The sequence below is a fragment of the Heterocephalus glaber genome, unplaced genomic scaffold (assembly GCF_053883595.1).
Source record: "Heterocephalus glaber isolate CG9 unplaced genomic scaffold, H.glaber_assembly_v1.0 deba00001608, whole genome shotgun sequence".
In the NCBI taxonomy this organism is placed as follows: domain Eukaryota; kingdom Metazoa; phylum Chordata; class Mammalia; order Rodentia; family Bathyergidae; genus Heterocephalus; species Heterocephalus glaber.
This window is the reverse complement of record NW_028258379.1, coordinates 15,493,300-15,516,010: the sequence shown is the minus strand read 5'-3', so window position 1 is coordinate 15,516,010 and position 22,711 is coordinate 15,493,300. Positions and strand designations below refer to the sequence as shown.

The following is a 22,711-nucleotide window of genomic DNA, read 5'->3' as shown; positions in this document are numbered from 1 at the left end:
TTTTTTCAAATGCTTTTTCTGGATCTATTGAGATGATCACATGGTTTTCGTCTTTGGTTCTTTTTTTTTTTTTTTGATAATACTGTATTAAATTGACTGATTTGCGTATGTTGAATCATCCCTGCATCCCTGGGATGAATCCCACTTGATCAGGGTGTATGATCATCTTGATGATCTTCTGAATTCTATTTGCCAGTATCTCATTAAGGATTTTTGCATCTATGTTCATTAGTGAGATTGGCCTATAATTCTCTTTTTCGGTTGGGTCTTTCCCTGCTTTGGGGATCAAGGTGATGCCTGCTTTCAGGAATGAATTTGGGAGTATTGCTTCCTTTTCAGTTTCATTGAAGAGTTTAAACAGTAGTGGCAGTAGTCCCTCTCTAAATGTCTTGTAGAATTCAGTGGTGATGCAATCAGGACCCGGGCTTTTCTTAGTTGGTAAGTTTTAAATTACATTTTCAATTTCATTGATTGATATTGGGTCATTTAGAATTTTTAGGTCTTCCTCATTCAACTTTGGTAATTCATACATATCTAGGAATCTGTCTATTTCTTCTGTGTTTTCCATCTTATTGGTGTATAGTTTCTCAAAATAGATATTGATGATCCTCTGGATTTCTGCTAGGTCCATTGTAATTTCACTGTTTTCATTCCTAATTGCATGGATTTGGGCCTTTTCTTTTCTTTTTCTGATAAGGTTGGCTAAGGGTTTGTCAATTTTGTTTATTCTTTCAAAGAACCAACTCTCGGCTTCATTGATTTTTTTTGTATTGTTCCCTTAGTCTTCATTGCATTGATTTCTCCTCTGATCTTTATAATTTCCTCCCTTGTATGAGCTTTGGGTTTGTCCTGCTCTCCTTTTTCTAGAAGCTTGAGGTTCAGCATCAAGTTGTTTAATTGGGCTCGTTCTGTTTTCCTAATATGAGTATTCATTGCTATGAGTTTCCCTTAAGACTGCTTTCATTGTCTCCCATAGATTCCAATATGTTGTATTGTCATTGTCATTTAATTGTAGGAACTGTCTTATTTCTTTAATTTCCTCTGTGATCCATTGGTTATTCAGAAGTGTGTTGTTCAGTTCCCATGTATTTATGAAATTCTTGCAGTTTCTTTTGCTATTGATCTCCAATTTCATCACACTATGGTCTGATAATATACAGGGGATAATTTCAATTTCTATGCACTTACTTAAACATGTTCTATGAGCAAGTATGTGGTCTATTTTGGAGAATGACCCATGTGCAGCTGAAAAGAATGTGTATTCTGATTTTGTGGAGTGGAACACTCTGTAAATATCTGTTAGGTTCATTTGTTCAAGAGTTTGATGGAGTTCTAGCATTTCATTGCTTATCTTTTGTCTAGTTGATCTATCTATTTGTGACAGTGGGGTATTGTGGTCCCCCACTACTATTGTATTAGTGCTTTCTTGATTTTTCATGTCCGTTAGTATTTGTTTTGTATAGTTGGGCACACTAGTGTTTGGTGCATATATATTTATGATTGTCATCTCTTCCTCTTGGATTCTTCCCTTTACAAGGATATAGTGTCTTTCTTTGTCTCTCTTAATCATTGTTGATTTGAAATCTACTTGATCTGCAAAGAGGATAGCTACTCCTGCTTTTTTTCAGGTTCCTGTCACATGGAGTATTGTTTTCCACCCTTTAACTTTCAGTCTACGAGTTTCTTTTTGAATTAAGTGTGTTTCTTGTATGCAGCATATTGTTGGATCTTGCTTCTTGACCCATTCTGCCAGTCTATTTTTTTTGATTGGTGAATTGAGACCATTAACATTGATGGTTATAACTGATACGTATTGACTTATCATTGTCATGATTTTTTCTTTTTGTTGGATTCTCTCCCTTTCCATTTAATTTCTTGCCACGCCCAACAGATTCAGTCTGCTGGGCTTCCTGGGGTTGTGATCCTCATTGTCTTTTCCTAGGATACTATCTAAAATTTTTTGGAGTGCTAGTTTGATATTCATGAAGTTCCTAAGGTGCTCTTCGTCATGAAAGTATCTTATTTCTCCATCCATTTTGAAAGATAGTTTTGCAGGGTACATCAATCTGGGTTGGAGGCTGTTTTCCTTCAGGGCTTGGAATACATCACTCCAAGCTCTTCTTGCCTTGATGGTTTGTGTTGAGAAGTCTGCTGTGATTCTGATGGGTTTCCTTTGTATGTGATTTGTTTCTTTTCTCTAACTGCCTAGAGAATTTTGTTCTTCTGTTGGGTTTCTGGAATCTTAACTATTATATGCCTATGTGTAGATTTTTTTTTTGATCAAGGCTATTTGAAGTCCTATATGCCTCACTTATCTGTATGTCAAGTTCTTTTCCCCTGCTTGGGAAGTTTTCTGGCATCAGTTCTGTGAACAGTTTTTTTGTGTCATCTGCACTCTCTCCTGTTTCTTCACTTACTCCAATCAGTCTTACGTTATTCTTCTTTGCATCTTCTAACAGCTGTTGGAGTGATTTCTCATGGTCCTTTACTATTTTAAAGAAATTTTTCTTTTCCTGGTCACTAATTGCAATCTTATCTTCTATATCTGAAATTCTGTCCTCACATTGGCTCATTCTGCTGCGTAGATTTTCAATGGAGTTTTTAATCTCCTGAAAATCTGTTTGTATCTGTTTTATGGATTCCATTTGTTTCCTATGTTGTGATTCCATCATGTTCCTTAGCTCCTCTATTTTTTTATCTGTGTCTCTAGATTTATTAATCATGTCTTGCACTATGGCCACAATCTCTGCTGTTATCTGAGAAATTATTTCTGATTTCATTTTTCCCCGATCCTCTTTTGTTGCCAGTTCAGGGAGTTCAGGTGTTTGAGTATCCACCTTGTTCCTTTTGGGGTTGCTTTAGGTGATCTGGAAGTCTGGTTTTGAGACTTGTTTACTTGTCTTCTCATTTGAAGGTGGGGTCTGTATGGAGTGAGGGGAGGGGTGTATGTTGCTGGTGCCCTTGTGGCTCACCTCCTCAGCTCTGGGGGTGACTCTGCTCCCCATGCTGGGGGTGACTCTGCTCCTCATGCTGGGGGGCCATGGTACAGTGGCCCGGAAGGGTCACCTCCTCCATGCTGGGGGCAGCTCTGCTCCTTGCACTGGGAGCAGTGGTATGGTGTCCCTGAAGTCTCCTCCTCTTCCTTTTTTTTTGGAGACAGGGTCTCACTAGGTAGTTCAGGCTGGCTTTGAACTTGTGGCAATCCTCCTGCCCCAGCCTCCCAAGTGCTGGGATTACAAGTTTGCACCACCACACCTGGCAACAGAAGCCATCTTGAACTTGGAAAAAAAACTTCCTGGAAGAATCCAGGACTATTCTGGAAGGCACAGGGAGCAGGGCCTCTCAAGAATAGAGGCTTAGGAAATGGAGGGCAACTGGGAACCAGGCAGCAGCCTCCTGTACCTATCATCTGTACTTCTGCTTCATTCTCCTCCCTCTGCTTCTCCACCCACCCACCTAACATACACACGCACATGAACAAGCAGACCCACATCTTTCTTATTTATATCTCCTCTCTTCTGGGGACCAGTACAGATTGATTGGTCAAAGCTCTGGCTCCAAATCCCTGAGAATCTGATTGGCCAAAGCTTGGACATGCGTCCATGTCTGGCCCACAGGAAGCAGAGTGGGCCACATGTCTCACCTATCTGTCAGAGGCCCTTGTTTCTGTGTGCCCCCTCCAGGAAAGGGAACTGCATGAGCTGGGATGGTAGCATCAGAAGTGTCTGTCACACCTGGGAGCAGTCACTGATATCCCTTTGCTGTGTAACACCATCAGCATTGCTGTGGCCCCCACGGTCACCAACTTCCTCCCAGTGAACACTTCTGTCCTACCAGGCACACTCAGAGCGCTCAGTGTGCACTGCTTCACTGAATCCTCTACAGCCCAGTTTTACACTTGGGGACACTGAGGCACCATGGGCCCGAGGACACAGTTAGTGACAGGCAGAGCTGAAACTCAGCCCTGGGATCTGCCTCTAGAGTTTGAGCTATTAACATTGACTGTATTTCCTGGAGGGGAAACCAAGGTAGGGTGGAAGTCCCTTCCTCCTCCATAGGGTTGGGGGTCAAGAGACCTCAGCACAGGGAAGACTAAGGCCCCAGGTCCCCCCAGTTGGGTGAGCTGGGTGAGAAAACTTCTGATTTCCCAACAGCAGCAGGATCTCCCTATGTCCCATCCCCTGGCTCCCCATCTTATAGGCCAGCCTGTTTCCTGGGCCTTCAGGGAGGGGAGACAAATGACAGTCACAGGCAGTACTGGAAGTAACACTAGTCATGTCAGCTCCTTTGTCCCTTTCCAGCCTCTTTCCAACCCAGCACCCAGAGTGGGTATTTCATGAGACAAGCCTGATCAGTGTCTCTCCTACCAATAAGCCATTCTAGCTTCCTGTGAGCTCAAGGCCAAGTCCAGATGCCTCTGATCAGCCCACAAGGTCTGGCAGCCTGAGTGCTTCCCTGTCTCCATTCTCATGCCCTCCACGCTCAGTCTTTCTCACAGTCCTCAGCTTTACGCATCTAGTTTCGATGTTCCTCCTGCCTTCCCTCACACTGCTCCTTCTGCCCAGCACCCCATTCCCACACTCTGCCTCCATCTGATGAGCTCCTTCAGGTCCCAGCTGAAATACTACAGCCTCAGGCCAGCCTTGGCAATACCCGAGGGAGGCTTGTACAGGCCCATTTTGTGATCTCATCGCTCCTTGGCTCCCCCACCCGGACAGTAAACCCAGCATGTGAGTGTGGCTGGCTCAATAAATACCTGCCACATGAATGTGTGAGAGGGAGAGGGACCAGGACACAGAAGTGTGAGCAAGAACAGCCCCAGGAGGGAGCACAGAAACATGCCACAGTAGCCAGAGACAGACAGACCTAGTGTGCTTGGAAACACTGAGCCAGGACCGGGACCGGAAACTATCCTGGCCTTTCCGGAAGTTTTGCAGCACCATTGGTCTCCTCTGGGGGTGCTGACCAGAGATGTGAGTGGACTGCAGCACCCAGAGGGCCGCCCAGGTGCCCTGTGCTGGAGCCCTTCCTGCTTGGGGAGAAGATGCCCACAAAGAAGCCATGGAGACTCCTGCATGGAATGGTTCTATTGCAGCAAAATTTGACCTCTATTCCTGGATCTCAGCTTAAAGGTTTAATCAGATTCTATAAGATTTAATCTAAGCAAATGAGATTCTTCCTTAAAATCAACCTTCCAGTCCTCAGGCACTGGCTCAGCATCTTTCGAAGTTGTGAGAGCCCAGCCCAGCGCGGTGGAAAAAGCACTGAGCAAGACAACAGGAGGCCCAATTTTCACCTCTCTACGCTTCCTTTTCCTCTTTGCAGAAAGCAGAGAATTGGATCATGACTCTGAGATCCCTCCCCCTGAAAAAAGGCTATAATTCTGCAACTAAACCTTTTAAAAGCTGAAGTTGCCCTTTAAGACCCTCAAGTAATTTTCTACATGGTGAACAAAAAACCCTATTAGCTAACTTTTATAAAACGATTCCTATGTTCCCTAAGAGCCAAGCTGTTTTCATGCATGGCCCCATTTACATAGGTGGGAACCAGACCAAGAGATAGCAAGTAATTTACCCAAGGTCACACAGCTGGTAAATGGTGGAGCTGGAATTGGAGGCCAAACAGAATGTATGCCTCTGATTATTAATCTGCCCCACCCAGAGGCCCAAACAGCAGGGATTACATGACCACTCGGGCATCTGAGCCAACGTGGTGAGTCAGAGGTATTAACACCAACCTGTCTTGCTGAAGGCGGGTAAGAGTGTGCTGCTGAGTCTTCCTGCAGTAGAATTCGATATAAACAGACAAGAGGTGTCAGGAAAACCCAATCAACAGCAACAGGGTGTTTCTGTTACGTAAAGGCTCGGTGACTCGGGGAGATTTTGCTTCTGCCCACAGCTTCAAGTTAAGCTCAGCAGAAGGAAGGAGGCAGGCAGGATCTGCTCACCACAGGAGCTGAGGTTTGCCCAGGCTCCAAGCGCTCTCCAGGCTGCTGGGATCAGAGCAGACAGAGCCCAGTGTTCCGACCACAGCCTCCAGTGCCCTGGCCTCGCATCTGCAGCCCTCAAATGCAGGGACAGGGAACTCAGGTGTTGGGACAGGCAGACAGACAGCAGCAGTGGGTGGAGCCGGAGGATAAGGACTACAGCCAATTGCCTTACCTGTCACCCGCTCCACTCAAAAATGAATGGGTAGCCAAGTGCAGTGGTACACACCTGTCATTCCAGCACTCTGGGAGACTGAGGCAGGAGGATGACAAGTTCAAACCGAGCCTGGAAAGATGGCCATTTAGTGAGTCTTTGTCTCAAAAAAGGGGGGGAGGGGCTGGGATGTAGCTCAGTGCAAAGGCCCTGAGTTCAATCCCTAGTACCAGAAAAGAAGGAAGAATGGATAACTCATACTTTATCCCAAACTTTGCATGAAATACGTGAATGCTTAAATATTGGAAATCAGTTTTTTAAAGTTTCTTAAACCCATATCAGGGCAAACAGTGCACATACACATGAGTAGGCTAGAAACAGACAGAGGGTCCCTCTGCCGTCCCTGTTTCCCATTTCACCTAGAGGAGGCTTCTCAACAGTGGACTAAATAGTTGAATGTCACAAAGCTTTTTCCTCTAATACTGTACCCACTGCTCCTTCAGTGGATGCAGAGTCGAGACTATTCTATAACTTCTAGATTGTTCCCTGCCTCAGTCATCTCCTCTGTGAGATCAAAGCCATACAGACAGCTCCACAGGGACAGAGCATGGCTGGAGGTGAGCACCAGAAGGGGGCTCCACCAGAGGCTTTGAGGATCCTGGTCCCTTTTAGGAGATGGGGGATCCTGATCAGAGCACCAGGTTCCAGTTGAGGGAACCAAACAGAAAGGAGGTGTCCCCAAAACTCCCACCCCACCTCTGAGACCTTTGAGGCCTTGGACTTCCTCTGCTCTCTCCGTGTCTAGGCACCCAGAGAAGGGCAAAGTGCTGTGGTGACCACCCATCAGGGGGAAGGGCTCTCTCCAGCCCAAGAAAGGCTGAGCCAGGTTCCCTCTGCTCTGGGAAGACCCTGGGATCGCCAACACCTCACACACTGAAAGGGAATCACTATCTTGAGCAGGACACCAATGTCTGTGTTTCTAAGACCACAAACAAACCTCAGACCTCGAAAGCTGCAAGCAGATATTCAAAAGAACATGACTTTGTTTTAAACCCTGGTTCTTTTTAAAGCAAGTGAGTACACTTCACCTATGTGGAACTTGGCTGTCTGGACACTTCACAGGCCTCTTTGACTTGAGCTTCGAGGTAACGCTTATGAATGTCATTTCCTTCATCTATGAAATGAGGATAAGAAGTCCCTGCCCTGCCTACTAGACAGAACTGCTGTGAGGTTCAAATGAAAAAATAATGCATGAGATGCACTTTCCAAACCCAGAAGTAGTTCAGAAATGCAAATTGTGATTATTTTAAGCTTTTACATAGCTGAGAATGAAGACTTCCACCCCCCCAAAGCCCTATGAAAAGCCCAATAGTTGTCATAAATGCCATATGTTAATGCATATCATTTATAGGAGAACATTTCAGGACATTTGCTTTGGGCTTATTTACTCTTGCTCTAAACACAATTTCAACAAACTTCTTTTCTGAGTAGAGAGAGATCAATTACAAAAGGGAGTCACTTTCTCATTGCTGGAATAAAATATCTGATACCTACAACTTAAAGGAGGGTTTTATTTTGGCTCACCATTTCAGGAGTTTCAGTCCATAATCAGCAAGCTCAAATGCAGAAATAGCATGGTGGAAGAGTCTGGCAGAGGAAGCTACCCACATCATGGCAGCCAGGAAGCAGAGAGAGAGAGTAGGGAGCAGTTGAGGTGGGAGATACACCCTTCTGGATCATGCCCCCCGTGACACATCTCTTCTGACCAGACCCCACCTCCTAACAGCACACTCAGCCACTGAACTAACCAGTGGGTGGATCCACTGATGAGTATAGCACCCCACAATCCAATGCATCTTGCAAACACAGGAAGCTCTGGGGGACAACCCAGATCTAAAACATAATAATATTGTTTATAGGAAAATATTTCAGGCCTTTGCTTTGGGGCTATTTATTCTTGCTCCACATAATTTCAACAAACTTGATTTCTAAATAGAGAGATCAATTACAAAGGAGAGAGAAGCTGTCTGAGCCACTCAGATAACAGTCTGAAATAAAAATTGCCTAATAACTATACATAATATTATACATATATATGATTAAGTAAAGCCCATTCTTTATTCATATATTCTTAGTTTTTGCCTAATCAGGTAAAAACAGGATCCCATTTAGGAAGTCACATCACTTTTCATTGTTGAGTCTTCCCCTTTCCATATTGTACTCTTTGGGAGGAAGGCGATATGCACAGCCCACCCTAAAGAGTGAGGTGTTTTGTCCCACCTCCAAGGGGGAGAGAGTGTCTATATAAATTATTTGGGATTTTCCTGCAAAAGGAATTTCTCTTTTCTTTTTTCTTTTCTTTTTTTTTTTTTGGTACCAGGGATTGAACTCAGGTCCTTCCAGTTGCGAGGCAGGTGGTGGAACCACTGAGCTAAATCCCCGGCCCTCTCTTTTCTTTTCTAATTTATTTACTTATTTATTTATACCAACATGGACCCATGGATGTTTATTTATTGTACACTTTATGATTAAGTTGTTCACATTGTTCCCATTTTGACCACAGAGAGTTCTTTTAGTTGATTCCTGTGTCTTTTTGTCATATTCCCATCAATGTGAAGTTTGGAAGGGTATAAAGCATTGCCTTACTTTCTGACATTACAAGATTCTCCAGGCTTATCTGGTACATTTCCTGTCCCAGTTCTAGAATCTGCCATTTCTCCAAGGGCTCATGGTTCCCTTCATGGAGAACTTTGAGTACTAAGTGTGCTCATTGCTACTAAGATGTCATTGCTTCCAGAGCCTCTCAGGTGATAAAACATGTATCTATGTATATGCAGATATCTATAAATATTTCTATAGGTAACAACCAGCCTCTATGTTAATTTGAATGAGTTCATACATGTGTCTCCAACTCTAATCCTTTATGATGTGGATCATCCCAGCCTCCTCCCTGCCTGTCTCATTCCAACACCAAGAAATTTGGCCCCCATCATCTGCCATTGAAATACTTAATTGTTCCATTCTTGTATGTGTGTATAGTAGTGTAGGGATTGTTAACACATATTGTCTTAGAAAACAACTTTATCCACTATATTACAGGACCTATTTGCAATTCCTATTTCCTTAAGGCAATAGGAACTCCACTTGCCTTAGGGACTCCACTCATTTCTGAAGTAATTAGGTCAGCACCTTTTACTCATATTCTCTTCAGTTCGGTTTTTCATGAATTTGTAAGATAGATTCTTTTGTAACAGTCTGCATTCTACCCTGGGTGGTCCAACTCCCTAAATGATTTTTTTAAAGTTCAGATACTATTACGTCTTCTGTCTAGATGTCCCCCCATAGCCTCATGCAGTCTTAGGTGGGGCTTTTTCAGAGGTGGCTGAATCTAGAGAGTGTGATTGATTCATGGTGCAATGCTAGGCCAGAGGGCCCTAGGATTAAGGGTGTGAGTGCTACCTGCCCTAAGTAGTCTGAATTAACTCAAAGGGGTAGAGAGACACTGTCTCTTGCTTTTGCTAACTTGTGCGTGCCACAAACTGTCATTCTTCTTCTAGATGCCCCTCTGCCATGTGCCACTATGCCTTGGAGCCAGCCAAGATTGAAACTTCTATGAATCGTAAGCTAACTAAACTTTTCCTCCTTTAACTTTGGGTGTCAGGTATTTTGTATCAGCAATGACAAAAGTAACTAAGACAAGTACATTAAAGTTCATTCTTTATGTCATAAAGTCCTATGGGTTTGACAAACATATAATGTCATATGTCTACCATTATAGTATCATACAGAATATTTCCATCATCCTAAAAAATAACCTGTGATTCACCTGTGCAACTCTTTCCCCTCTACCCAAATCTCCAGCAACCAGTGATCTTATGTTGTCTCTATATCTATAGTTTTGTCTTTCCAATTGGAATTATATAGTTTGTAGCCTTCTAACACTGGCTTATTTTGCTTAGCAGTATTCATTTAAGTCTCCTCCGTGTCTTTCCTTGGTTTGGAAGCTCCTTTCTTTTTATTGCTGGACAATATTCCATTATATAGGTTACCACAGTTTGTTTATCCATTCATCTACTGAAGTACAAATGCTGGTTGCTTCAAATTTTTAGTGGCTATAAAATTCCTATTAACTTTCACATCCAGGCTTTTATGTAGATATAAGTTTTCAGTTCATTTTTAAAAAATACTTAGAAGTATAGTCACTGGATCACATGTAAGACTATGTTTAGCTTTGTAAGACACAACTAAATTCCTGGTGTGGAGGCACACATCTGTAATCCCAGCACTTAGGATGCTGAGGCAGACAGGATGGTTGCAAGCTCAAGGCCAGCCTGGGCTACATAGTGAGACGCTGTTTCAAAAAGCCAAAAGAAAAGAAGCAACCAAACTGTTTTCCAAAGTGGCAACACCGCTACCATGTGAATGAGGGTTCCTGTTGTTTCACATTGTCACCAACCTTTGGTATTGTCAGGTTATTTTATTTATTTATTTATTTAGTCATGGTTTTGCCATTCTAATAAATATATATCTCGTTGTTAAATTTGCAATTTCCTAAAAACTAATTTTTAATAAATAACATTGAACATATTTTCATGTTTGTTTGACATCAGTATGTCTTCTTTGGTGAAATGTCTGCTTAGATCAAGAACTGTTGAGTTCTCTTATCTTATTGCCAAGCCCAACATCACTTAGATTTTCTCCAGTGTTTGTTCTAGAAGTTTTATATTTTTGAATTTAATATTTGCATCTGTGATCCATTTTGAGCTAATTTTTCTAAAACACGTAAGGTATGTATCTAGAGTCTTTTATTTTTTGCATTGGACATCCACTACTTGTTTTTTTTTCCCATTAAGTTTATTGATACATTTTAGGTATAAAATACAGTTACATTCATCATTGGGATCTTGTACCTTTACATGAGTCTCTTGGTTCTTATTTTTTTCCCTTTCCCCTGCCCTCCCTTCACCCCCTCCACCCTTCCTTATTTGGAAAGACTTTGTTCCCATTTTTTTCCTTTTCTCAAATTGTTTCTTTTCCCTTTTTCCTTTCCCCTACCCCTCCCACTTCCCCTGCTCCTTTAGACCTTTACTTCCTGTTACACAATATCAATTATACATTTTTTAAATTACAGTATCAAGATCTAGGAGACATTACCACAGATTTTACAGAATTTAAAAGGATATAGAAAGCATATTACAAAAATCTTTTTTGAAATAAATTTGACAACTTCTAAGAAGTACCTTGGAAGACAAATTAATGAAGCTAACTCTGGAGGAAATATAAAATTTGAATAGCACCTATTAAAGAAAGCATATTCCTAGCTTGAAAACCTACCTATATGACAACAGTAGGCTTATAAACATTTTAACTGATAAATTATATCAAACATTTAAAGCAGAAAAAAGAAGGAACACTTCTCCCCTCATTTTAGGAACTCAACATTGTGCTAATCCTAAAACTGGATAAAGATAATAGAAGAAAAAAGTATGAACATAGATAGAAATTTGTTTAACAAAACAAACCATTAGAAGTCAGATCTGGCAGGATGTAGAAAGTGGTTTTGTTATAGGGATGGCAGTGTTGGTTCAGCATTGGAAGATCCACCCCCAAAAGTCATCATTTTAACAGAGGAAAGGAAAAAGCCATATGATCCCGTCACTAGTTGGAGGAAAAGTATTGAACTAAATTCCACAGCTGTTCATGGTAAAAGCTATCAGGAGATTAGAAGTAGAACAGAACCTTCTCAATAGATTAAAGACATGTACTCCATACTTCCAGCGAGAACACCTTATATGAATGGAGAAGATACACTGCTTTCTCCTTGAGGTGGGGAACAAGGGCAGATATGCTTACTCTTTATCTGTCCATTAAACTTTGAAACCCAGTCCCCACCAAAATAGTCTGGCAATAAAATGACACAATTAGGATAGGATTGGCACAGCAGAAGCAAAATCTTTATATGTAGATGAAATGATCATCTACAGAGAAAATACTAAGAAATCTCTAGGAGCCCCTAGAACTTGTATTTGAATTTAGCAGGATTAGAAAACACACAGTATATATAAAAATTCAGGTCTGTGTATACTTGCTATAAATGAAGAATTGGATATTGAAATTTAAAAGTTATGTAGGAGTACAAAGGACCTAGAAAAGTTAAAAAAACCAAAAAGAAACAGTGTTGGAAGACATTTAGTACCTAATGTTAAGACTTCTTCTAAAGCTACAATAATCAAGGCAGTGTTGGTGTAAGGAAAGACATATAGATCATTGGAATAAAACAGAGAATGTAGAAATAGAACCACACATATATGGTCCACTGAGTTTTGAAAGATTATTTAACATTAGCATTTTATAGAATATAAACTCAATTCAAGAGCTGAGGAAGAGATAGTGTTTTCAGGAAACGGCACTAGCACACCTGGTATCCATATATAAAAAATTAACCTCAACCCTTTATTTCCATACATAAAAATAATTTGAAGGGATCTATGAACCTAAATATGAAAGCCTAAAAGTATAAAACTGTAAGAAGAATTTACAAGGGAAAATGTTTATGAATTCAGGGTAGGCAAGAACTACCTAGGATACAAAAGACATGATGTATAAAAGAAAAAAATTGATAAATGAGATTCCATCAAAATCTAGAACTTTAAATGACATCATTAAAATGAAAAGTAGTCCTTAAACAGACCATATTTACAATACATATAACCTATGACCAGAATATATAAAGAATTCTTAGAGCTCATTAATAGACAACCCAATTAAAAAGTAGACATAAGAAGATGATAAATAGCCAGTACAGCACAAAGTAATGTATGCAACTCTAGAATCAGAAAAATACTAATCAGTACAATAACAAGATTGAATTATACACTCATTAGGGAGATGAAGTTAAAAGTTTTAAAAGCCTTGTCATGACTTCTTCTTTTTGTTGGATTCTCCCCCTTTTGCGTTTAATTTGTCACACCCAATGGATTCATTCTGCTGGGTTTCCTGGGGTTGTGATCCTCATTGTCTTTTCCTAGGGTATTGTCTAAAATTTTCTGGAGTGCCAGTTTGATATTCATGAAGTTTCTGAGGTGCTCTTTATCGTGAAAGTATCTTATTTCTCCATCAATTTTGAAAGATAGTTTTGCAGGATACATCAATCTGGGTTGGAGGCTGTTTTCCTTTAGGGCTTGAAATACATCACTTCAAGCTCTTATTGCCTTGACGGTTTGTATTGAGAAGTCTGCTGTGATTCTGATGGGCTTTCCTTTGTGTGTGATTTGTTTCTTTTCTCTCACTGCTTGTAGAATTTTATTCTTCTGTTGGATTTCTGGAATCCTAACTATTATATGCCTATGTGTAGATTTTTTTTTTGATCAAGGCTATTTGAAGTCCTATATGCCTCACTTATCTGTATGTCGAGTTCTTTTCCCCTGCTTGGGAATTTTTCTGCCATCACTTCTGTGAACAGTTTTTTATGTCATCTGCATTCTCTCCTCTTTCTTCATTGACTCCAATCAGTCTTATTTTATTCTTCTTTGCATCGTCTAGCAGCTGCTGGATTGATTTCTCGTGTTCCTTTACAATTTTAAAGCAATTTTTCTTTTCTTGGTCACTAATTGCAATCTTTGCTTCTATATGTGAAATTCTATCTTCACATTGGTTCATTCTGCTGCGCAGACTTTTGATGGAGTTTTTAATCTCCTGGAAATCTGTTTGCATCTGTTTTATGGATTCCATTTGTTTCCTATGTTGGGATTCCATCATGTTCCTCAGATCCTCTGTTTTTCATCTGTGTCCTCTCTAGATTTATTAATCATGTCTTGCACCATGAGCAAAATCTTTGCTGTTATCTGAGTAATTATTTCTGATTTCATTTTTCCCAGCTCCTCTTTTGTTGCCAGTTCAGAGAGTCCAGGTGGTTGAGTATCAGAGTGTTCCATCTTGTTTCCCTTTGGGGTTGCTGTAGGTGATCCAGAAGTCTGTTTTTGAGACTTGTTTACGTGTCTTCTCATTTCCACGGGGGGTGGGGTGCTTCTGGTGCCCACGTGGCTCACCTTCTCTGCCCTAGGAGCTTGGAATGGCAGCAGGGGAGCTTCCTTCCAGGTGCTGGGAGCAGCTCACCTTCTCTACCCTAGGAGCTTGGGATGGCAGCAGGGCAGCTTCCTTCCAGGTGCTGGGACTGGCTCAGCTTCTCTGCCCTAGGATCCTGGGATGACAGTGGGGAGCTTCCTTCTGGATTCTGGGACCAGCTCACCTTCTCTGCCCTAGAAGCTTGGGATGGCAGTGGGGGAGCTTCCTCCGGGTTCTGGGACCAGCTCAGCTTCTCTGCCCTAGGAGCTTGGGATGGCAGCAGGGGAGCTTCCTTCTGGGTGCTGCAACTGGCTCACCTTCTCTCCACTACTTGTTTAAAAACCTTTCCCTTCTCCACTGAGTTGCTTTTGCTTCTTTGTCAAAGATACTCTGGCTACATTTCTATGATCCCATTGCTGAGCTCTCACTCTTTCACCAATACCAAAATCTTTTTTACTGTAGCTGTGTAGTAAGTCATGAAATCAGGCATTATGAGCCCTCTAACTTTGTTCTTTTTTAGTATTATATGAGCTATTCTAGCTCTTTTGCCTCTGCATATTAATTGTAGAATCAGTTTGTTGATATGTATAAAATAGCTCACTAGGATTTTAATCGGAATTATGCCAAACTCTGTAGAGATCAAGTTAAGAAGAGCTAATATAATATTGAGTCTTCTGATTCATAAACACACAGGATAGCTTTCCATTTGTTTAGATCTTCTTTGGATTATTTCATCAGACCTTTGTAGTTTCCACATATAGCTCCTATATATACCTTGTTAGATTTATGCGTAAGTATTCACCTTTTCATGTTATTCTAAATGATATTTTTCAAAAACTTTAATAGGTCAGTATTGGTAGATAGAAAAACAATTGCTTTTTGTATATTAATCTTGTCTTCAATCTTGCAATACTTGCTAATTAATCCCACAGATTCTATGGTTTGTTTTTGGTTTGGTTTGTTGTTTTTGTTTTTGTCAAATTTTTGGAATTTACTACATAGACAATGAAGTTTTCTATGAATACAAAGTTTTATTTCTTGCTTCCCTTGTTTTTCATTTTATTCTATTTTCTTCTCTTATTGTGTTGTGGCAGAGACTCCTGCAGTAAGGCTCTAGTCCCCACCTGCATGACACAAGGTTGAAGAAAAACTTAAGACAGAGTTAAAGAGAACGTCTGAACTGGGATGCCCAATGCTCCTTTGGTAAAAGGCACTCACCTGTCTCTTCCACCGAATTTTATTATTCATCAATCAGGGTAAAGGTGCATGTATAGATGTGCAGTATGTGAAATTACTATGGAAACTAAAGCAGGCAAGGCTTTAAAGGGAAGTCAAAGCATTTTCAAATTAGAAGCAAGATAGACAAAATATATCGTTGTAATTAGAGCATTGTCCTTCAAGCTATGACGGCACTAATTGTGGGAATAGATTTTTGGTGAGATTACTCTGACCTCAGCTATGGATGTTATCTTGTATTAGCCCCACAGCTTCCTAGGCCATTACTCTGGTCTCAGCTGTGGCTGTTAGCAGGGAGGTCATGTTAACCTGTGTGCTACCATAGCTCATGAGATACTTCTGTGAGTCACGTAGTTTCAGTCAGACTCGCTTCTTAAAGTAAGCCAATCGAAGGATTTAACTCTTTGCAGCCTACACTGCATGTTTGCAGACATGTTTGCAGCATGTTTTGGGCATAATCAATATTTCAGGCTCTGGAAGTGTTGTAGCAAAACAGAACAGCTCAGTCCTATAGCCAAGTGTTACAGTTCAGTGTCACAAACAATTGCCACAGCTCTGAGGCACAGCCAAGTGTTATAGCTCTGAGTCACAGCTACCACAATTTGAAGACTTGTGGATCTGAAAGACACTCTAAGAGGTGGAGAAAAATCTTTTATTAAGCCAGGGGACTCAGAGGAGTTCGTACTTCGAAGTCTGAGCACTTGACCAGAAATGAGAGCCTCCTTATATAGGAATCTTTGGAGTAGGCAAGCATGCTCATTGAAACAAGGGGGAGGAGTTACAGAACATTTTTGAAACACATACCAAGTAAGCATGCTTATAGAAGCATAGGGGCAGAGTTAACAGGACATTCCTGAAAGGGGTGGAGTTAACAGAACATTCCTGTAAGGGGGTGGAGTTAATAGAACATTCTTAAAAGGTCACATAGTTCAAACATTTACAAAACATTTTGATACATTGGGCAGGAGCACTGTGCAGCACAAACTATTACATTTCTGGAACAAACATTTTGCAGAAAAAAAAAACATGGAGGCAAGGTAAAGGCCTGTCTTATTGTTTATTATTGCTCTATCAATTGTACAAGCTAGAAAGTCTCACAAAACAGTGAATAAGAGTGGTGATAACAGACATATGTATCTTTTTCCCGTTACAAGAGGAAAGCTCCGATTTCTCACCATCAAGTATGATGTTAGGTGTAAGCCTTTTGCAGATTTTTTAGTAAGTTGAGGAAGTTTGCTGAGTTTTTATAATGAATGGAGAGTGTATTTTATCAAATGCTTTTTCTAAATCAATTGATAAAATCTTATTATTTTTGTTCTTCGGCCTAATCACGATGTAGTGAATTACACTGACTTGACTTTTGAATGTTGAACTAGCCTTGCATACCTGGAGCAAATCTCACTTGGTCATGTACAATTTTTATACACTATTGAGTTTTATTTGCCTACATTTTGTTGAGCATTTTTGCATTTATATACATGAATGATAGTAGTCTTTAGTTTTCTTTTCTTGTAATGTCTTTTCTGACTTTGATTATAGGCCAATGCTGTCCTCAAGGAATGAGTTAGAAAGTGTTTCTTTTGCTTCTGTTTTCTGGAAGAGATCCTAGAGAAGCAGTGTCTTCACTACTTTTCTCATTGCTGAGACAAAATACCTGACACCCAAAGTTAAAGGAGGGAAGGTTTATTTCAGCTCACAGTTTGTAGAAGTTTCAGTCCATAGTTGACTGGCTCAAAGGCACGGTGGCATGGCAGAGGGGTGTCATGGAGGAGTTCATGGCATGGCAGACAGCAAGCAGCAGAGACAGCAACAAGCCTGCCTTCCTTCTGTCCCTTTGTATTCCATCTGGACTACAAGCCTAGTGATTGGTGCCACCCATACTTGGGGTGGAGCTTCCATTATTCATATTCTTAATCTCAGTATCACACCCTAATCCAATCACCTTTGAAACTCCCAACCTATGACCACATGAGGCTGTAGGGGACATCTAGATACAAGCCATGATACAAGTGGTATCATACTTCCTTAAAAGTTTGGTAGAAATCAGCACTGAAATGATCTGGGACTGGTGCTTTATTCCTCAGAAAATGATTAATTATTGAGTCAATTTCTTTAATAATGAGATGTGGTGGTGCATGCCTGTAATCTCAGCACTTGGGAGGCTGAGGCAGGAGTATTGTCATGAGTTCAAGACCTCCCCGACCTACACAGTGAATTCAAGGCTAACCTGAACTAAATAGCAAGATACTGTCTCAAAAATAAAATAAAATAAAATAAATAAACAAACAAAATGAAAAGCTAATGTCTTTCATCCACATAAGTCTATTTAGACTATTTCTTCTTGTGTGAGTTTTAGTAGAATGTCTTCCAAGGGACTATTGGTCCATTTCATCTAAGTTGTCAAATTTGTGGACATAGAGTTGCTCATAGTATTCCTTTATTATCTTTGTAGTGTCCATGTGATCAGTAGAGATGACCCCACTTTCATTTCTCTTGGTACCGGGGATAGAACTCGGGTCCTTACGCTTGCAAGGCAGGCGGCAGAACCACTGAGCTAATCCCTGGCCCTTTTTTTTTTGGTACTGGGGATCGAACTCGGGACCTTGCACTTATGAGGCAGGCAGCGGCACCACTAAGCTAAATCCCCAGCCCCCTACTTTCATTTCTTATATTGATAAATTTTGTCTTCTTTCTTTTTCTCTTGGTTATCCTGGCTGGAGATTTATCATTCTGAATGACCTTTTCAAATAATTAGTTTTTGTCTCATTGAGTATATCTTTTGTCTTCCTGGGGTTTGTGTGTGTGTGTGTCTGTGTGTGTGTGTGTCTGTGTGTGTGTGTGTGTGTGTGGTACTGAGGATCAAACTCAGGACCTTGTGCTTGCCAGGCAGCCATGGCACCACTGAGTTACATCCCCAACTGTCTCCCTGGTTTTAATTTTACTGATTTCTTCTATAACTTTTTATCCATTTTTGCTGCTTGCTTTGGGCTAAATTGCTCTTCTTACTCTGGATTGCTAAGGTGAAAGCTTAGATATTTCTTTTTTTTATTATCTAACATTATACAAATTATAACTTTAGAGATCTCTTTTTTCTAATACACGCATTTAATGCAATAACTTGCCCTCTAAACTCTACTTTGACCACATCTCACGTATTTTGATAAGCTGTATGTTCATTTTATTTCATTTAAATATTTAAAATTTTTTCTTGAGATTTTTCACCCATGTTTTATTCAACAGTGTTTCATTTAATCTCTAAATATTTGTGAAATTTTCAGCAATCTTTGTGTTACTGATTTCTAGTTTAACTTCATGTGGTCAGAGGACATACTTTACATGATTTCTGTCATGTTTAGTGTGTTTTATGGCTCATAATGTGGTCTATTTGTAAATGTTCTGTTTGAGCATGAAAAGAAGGTATATTCGGCTGTTGGTGGATTGCATATTTTCCAGATGTCAGCTAACTTGAATTGATTGGTAATGTTGTTCGGGCCAATTACATCCTTACTGATTTTGTCTATTTGATCTATCAGTTACTAAAAAAGAAGTACCAAACTCTTCAACTATAATAGTGCATTTGTCTAATTCTCTTTACTGCTGTATCAGTTTTTGCATTGTGTATTTTTATGCTTTATTGTTGGATACACACACAATAAGGATTGCTGTGTCCTCTTCGATAATTGATCTTTTTGTTTGTTTGTTTTTGTTTTTTGAGGCAGGCTCTCGCTTTGTAGTTCAGGTTGGCCCTGAACTCACTATGTAGCCCAGGCTGGCCTTGAACTCATGGTATCCTCCTGCCTCAACCTCCCAAGTGCTGGGATTACAGGCATGCACCACCACACTTGACGATCCCTTTTTCAATGTGTAATTCCTCTTTTATCCTTGATAATTTTCTTATTCTGAGGTGAGCTTTGTCTGAAGTTAATACTCCAGCTTTCATTTTGTTAGTGTTAGCGTGCTTTGTCTTTCTCCATTCTTTTAGTTTTAGCTTTTCAGAGTCATGATATTTAAGATGATTTCTTATGGAAAACGTATGCTTGGGTCTTGTTTTGTTTTTATTTTTTTCTTTTGGTACCAGGGATCGAACTCGGGACCTTGCTCTTGCAAGGCAGGCAGTGGCACCACTGAGCTAAATCCCCGGCCTTTGTTTTGTTTTTAATCCACTCTGACAATCTCTGTCTCTTAATTTATGTATTCAGACCATTCACATTTAAAGTGATTATTGATATAGTTGTATTAAACTTAGTTGTTCTCTATCCACTGCATTGATTCTTTATTTTCTTTCTTCCCTTTTTTCTACTCTCTGAAGATTTAGTTGAGTATTTTATGATTTCATTTTATCTCCTTTGGTAGTATATTAATTATACTTCTTTAAACATTTTTTCAGTGTTTGCCCTAGAGTTTGCAATATGCAATTGTAATGAATATATGTCTACTGTTAAAGGACTCTATACTACCTCACATATAATATAGTACCTTATAACAGAGTGTTTCCAGTTACATTTCCTACCGCTTATAACATTCCTGTTATCTATTTAGCTTATCTTTAGGCCACAATCAGCCAATAAATTGTTTTATTATTACTTTAAACTGTTATATTTTAGATCAATTAAAAATAAATAAAACTTTATTTTACCTCCATTAATTTCTTCTCCAATGCTTTTCATTTCTTTATGCTGTTTGATCATTTTTCTTCTCTCTGATGCAAAACTTCTTTTTAACATTTTTTACAGGGCTAGTCCTCTGGTGATGAATTCCCTCAGTTTTTATTTTCTTGAAAGCTTCGCTAGTTCCTCTTTACTTTTGAAGAATAATTTCACTTGATGTAGAATTCTGTTGGTGGCTTTTTTTCTTTCAATGCTTTAAATATTTCCCTCCATTCTCCTGGGATGCATGGTTTATAATAAGAAATTCTCTGTGATTATTAACCATGGTCCTCTGTAGATAATGTGATTTTTTTTTCTCTAGCTCCTTAAGGATTTCCATTTTGTCTTTAGTTTTCTGCAATTTGAATATAATTTAGTTAAGGGTAGAAACTTTTTGTATTTATTGTATTTAGCATTTTCTGAGCTCTCTGCATCTGTGGTTTGATATCTGTAATTGATTTTGGAAAATTCTTGGCTGTTGTTACCTCAAATATTTCTTCTGCTCTATTTTGTCAGTTTTTAACTTCTTATATTCCAATTGTATGAATGTTATACTTTTTTTAATTACCCTACAATTATTGGATATCCTAGTTTTGGGGATTTTTTGATGTATTCATGTGTTGTTTTTTCTCTCTTTGCTTTTGAGTTTGGGAAGTTTCTATTAACATATCTTCAAGTGCATTCATTCCTTTATTTATTTATTTATTTTTTATTTTTGGTACCAGGGATCGAACTTGGGTCCTTGTGCTTGTGGGGCCACTGAGCTAAATTCCTGGCCACTCATTCCTTTATTAACCAATGCTGTCTACTCATGAACCATCACAGGTACTCTTCATTTCTGTTACAATGTTTTTGATTTCTAGTCTTTCCTGCTGGTCTTTTTGCCTATAGTTTCCAATTTTTTTCTTATATAATCCATATGTTCTTCCATATTGTCTCTACTTTTTTCATTAAAATTCTTCATGTATTAGTTATTTTTAAATTCCCTGCCTGATAACTCCAAAATCTATTTCTTACCTGATTCTGGATCTGACTCTTGCTTTGTTTTTACATATTGTAGAGTTTTTGTTTTGTTTTGTTTTTATTTTGTCTTTTAGTATGCCTTGTAGTTTGTTTTTGTTGTTATTGTTGTTGTTGTTGTTGAGAGCCAAGTATGATATATAAGGTAATAAGAATAGAAGTAAATAGTCTTAATGTGAGATTTTATAATAATCTGGCTGGTTAGTTGAGCTGTGTTTAATGTTTTATTATAACTGTAGGTACCAGAGCCTTCAAATTTCTCTATACCCTTATTTTTGTCTCTTCCATATCTTTGGGCTTTCCTAAGAACTCCTTCTCAAATAGAATCTGCACCTTGTAGCTCTTTCAGCTGCAATCTGCTTTATTATACTGATGCCTTGTTTACACAGTGATGAGGTACAGGAAGTGTTATAAAATTCTAATAGTTTAATTATTGCCTTTTGTGGGTCTGTATCTCTAGCCTATGACCTTAACATATGTATCTCAGATTCCTCTTCCCTTTAGATGAAACAGGAAGGCTAATGGGAGCTGAAGCTGAGTAAATGTCTGTCCTTCAGGTGGGCTAAGACTCTGGTGAGGTCATTCCTCCTGGAAAGTAGAACTTTGTTAAGAAAAATGCTCTGAGTGTATTTCCAAATGGAGTTTCTTATTCCTCCTAACAAAGCCACAGGGGATTCTTTCTTGGGTCTTCATTGTGAGAACTTGGTAAAGATTCTGGAGGTAAAATTCACAACAGTGTGAAGACTCCTCAGATTTTGTGAGGTTTTTGTTTTTGTTTTTTGGTACCGGGAATTGAACTCAGGACCTTGAACTTTTGAGGCCAGTGCCAGAACCACTGAGCTAAATGCCCAGCCCAGTCCTCAGATTTCAGCTTATAATTGTTCACACCCAACCTCCAGCAATTTACCATGTCATCATTCATATCCCTATCAGATTGTGCTCCAGCACCTCTGCTTCAGGGAAGATGATCTCAGTTGTATCTCTCTGCCCCTACCTGTCTCTAGAGGTTAGGATAAAGGTTTTGCTCTGCAGTGTCAATCTCTGATGCATCTGAGAAATTTGATAATTTTTGTTTTTCTTGCCTTTTCTTGTATAAAGATGGTAGTGACAACTTCCAGGCTCTTTACATTCCAGAGTTAAATCCAGAATTCTATTGCGGGGGTTTTCCAAAAAATTATTATAAAATTTAAAATACAATCAGCCCTCTGTATCTACTGGTTCTGTGTCTGTGGATTGATCCAGATTTTAAAACTTAAAAAAATTACATCAGCACTAAGCATGTGTAGGCTTTTTTCTTGTAGTTATTTCCAAGCAATACAGTGTAAAAACAACTATTGATGTGGCATTTACATTGTATTCAGTAATGTAAGAAATCTTGTGTAATTAAGAATTAAAATGATTAAAATGAATAATTGATAATTTGAAATAGGAAGAAAAGGTTCAAAGAGGTAGGGGTGGCAGGAGGGGAAGGGGAGAGATCAGAGTTACAGACTGGAATCTGGAAAGAATCCATATACAGATTGTGTTTAAAACTATAGGAAGAGATGTAGATAGAGACTAGGCTGGAGCTCATCAGTGAGTTGGGAAGGAAGAGTCACTGAGATC

General features: G+C 39.6%; 1 long non-coding RNA gene across 2 annotated transcripts in view; it reads left to right on the top strand.

Annotated features, from left to right (window-relative positions):
* The window catches only part of LOC110346125 (uncharacterized), a 45,284-nt gene that overhangs the window by 5,724 nt on the left and 16,849 nt on the right, over positions 1-22,711 (top strand). For both annotated transcript variants that reach the window (XR_015445049.1, XR_002389964.2), the window contains exons 2-3: positions 9,698-9,759; positions 15,299-15,407. This is a non-coding gene — a long non-coding RNA (uncharacterized LOC110346125). The remainder of the gene's footprint in view (positions 1-9,697; positions 9,760-15,298; positions 15,408-22,711) is intronic.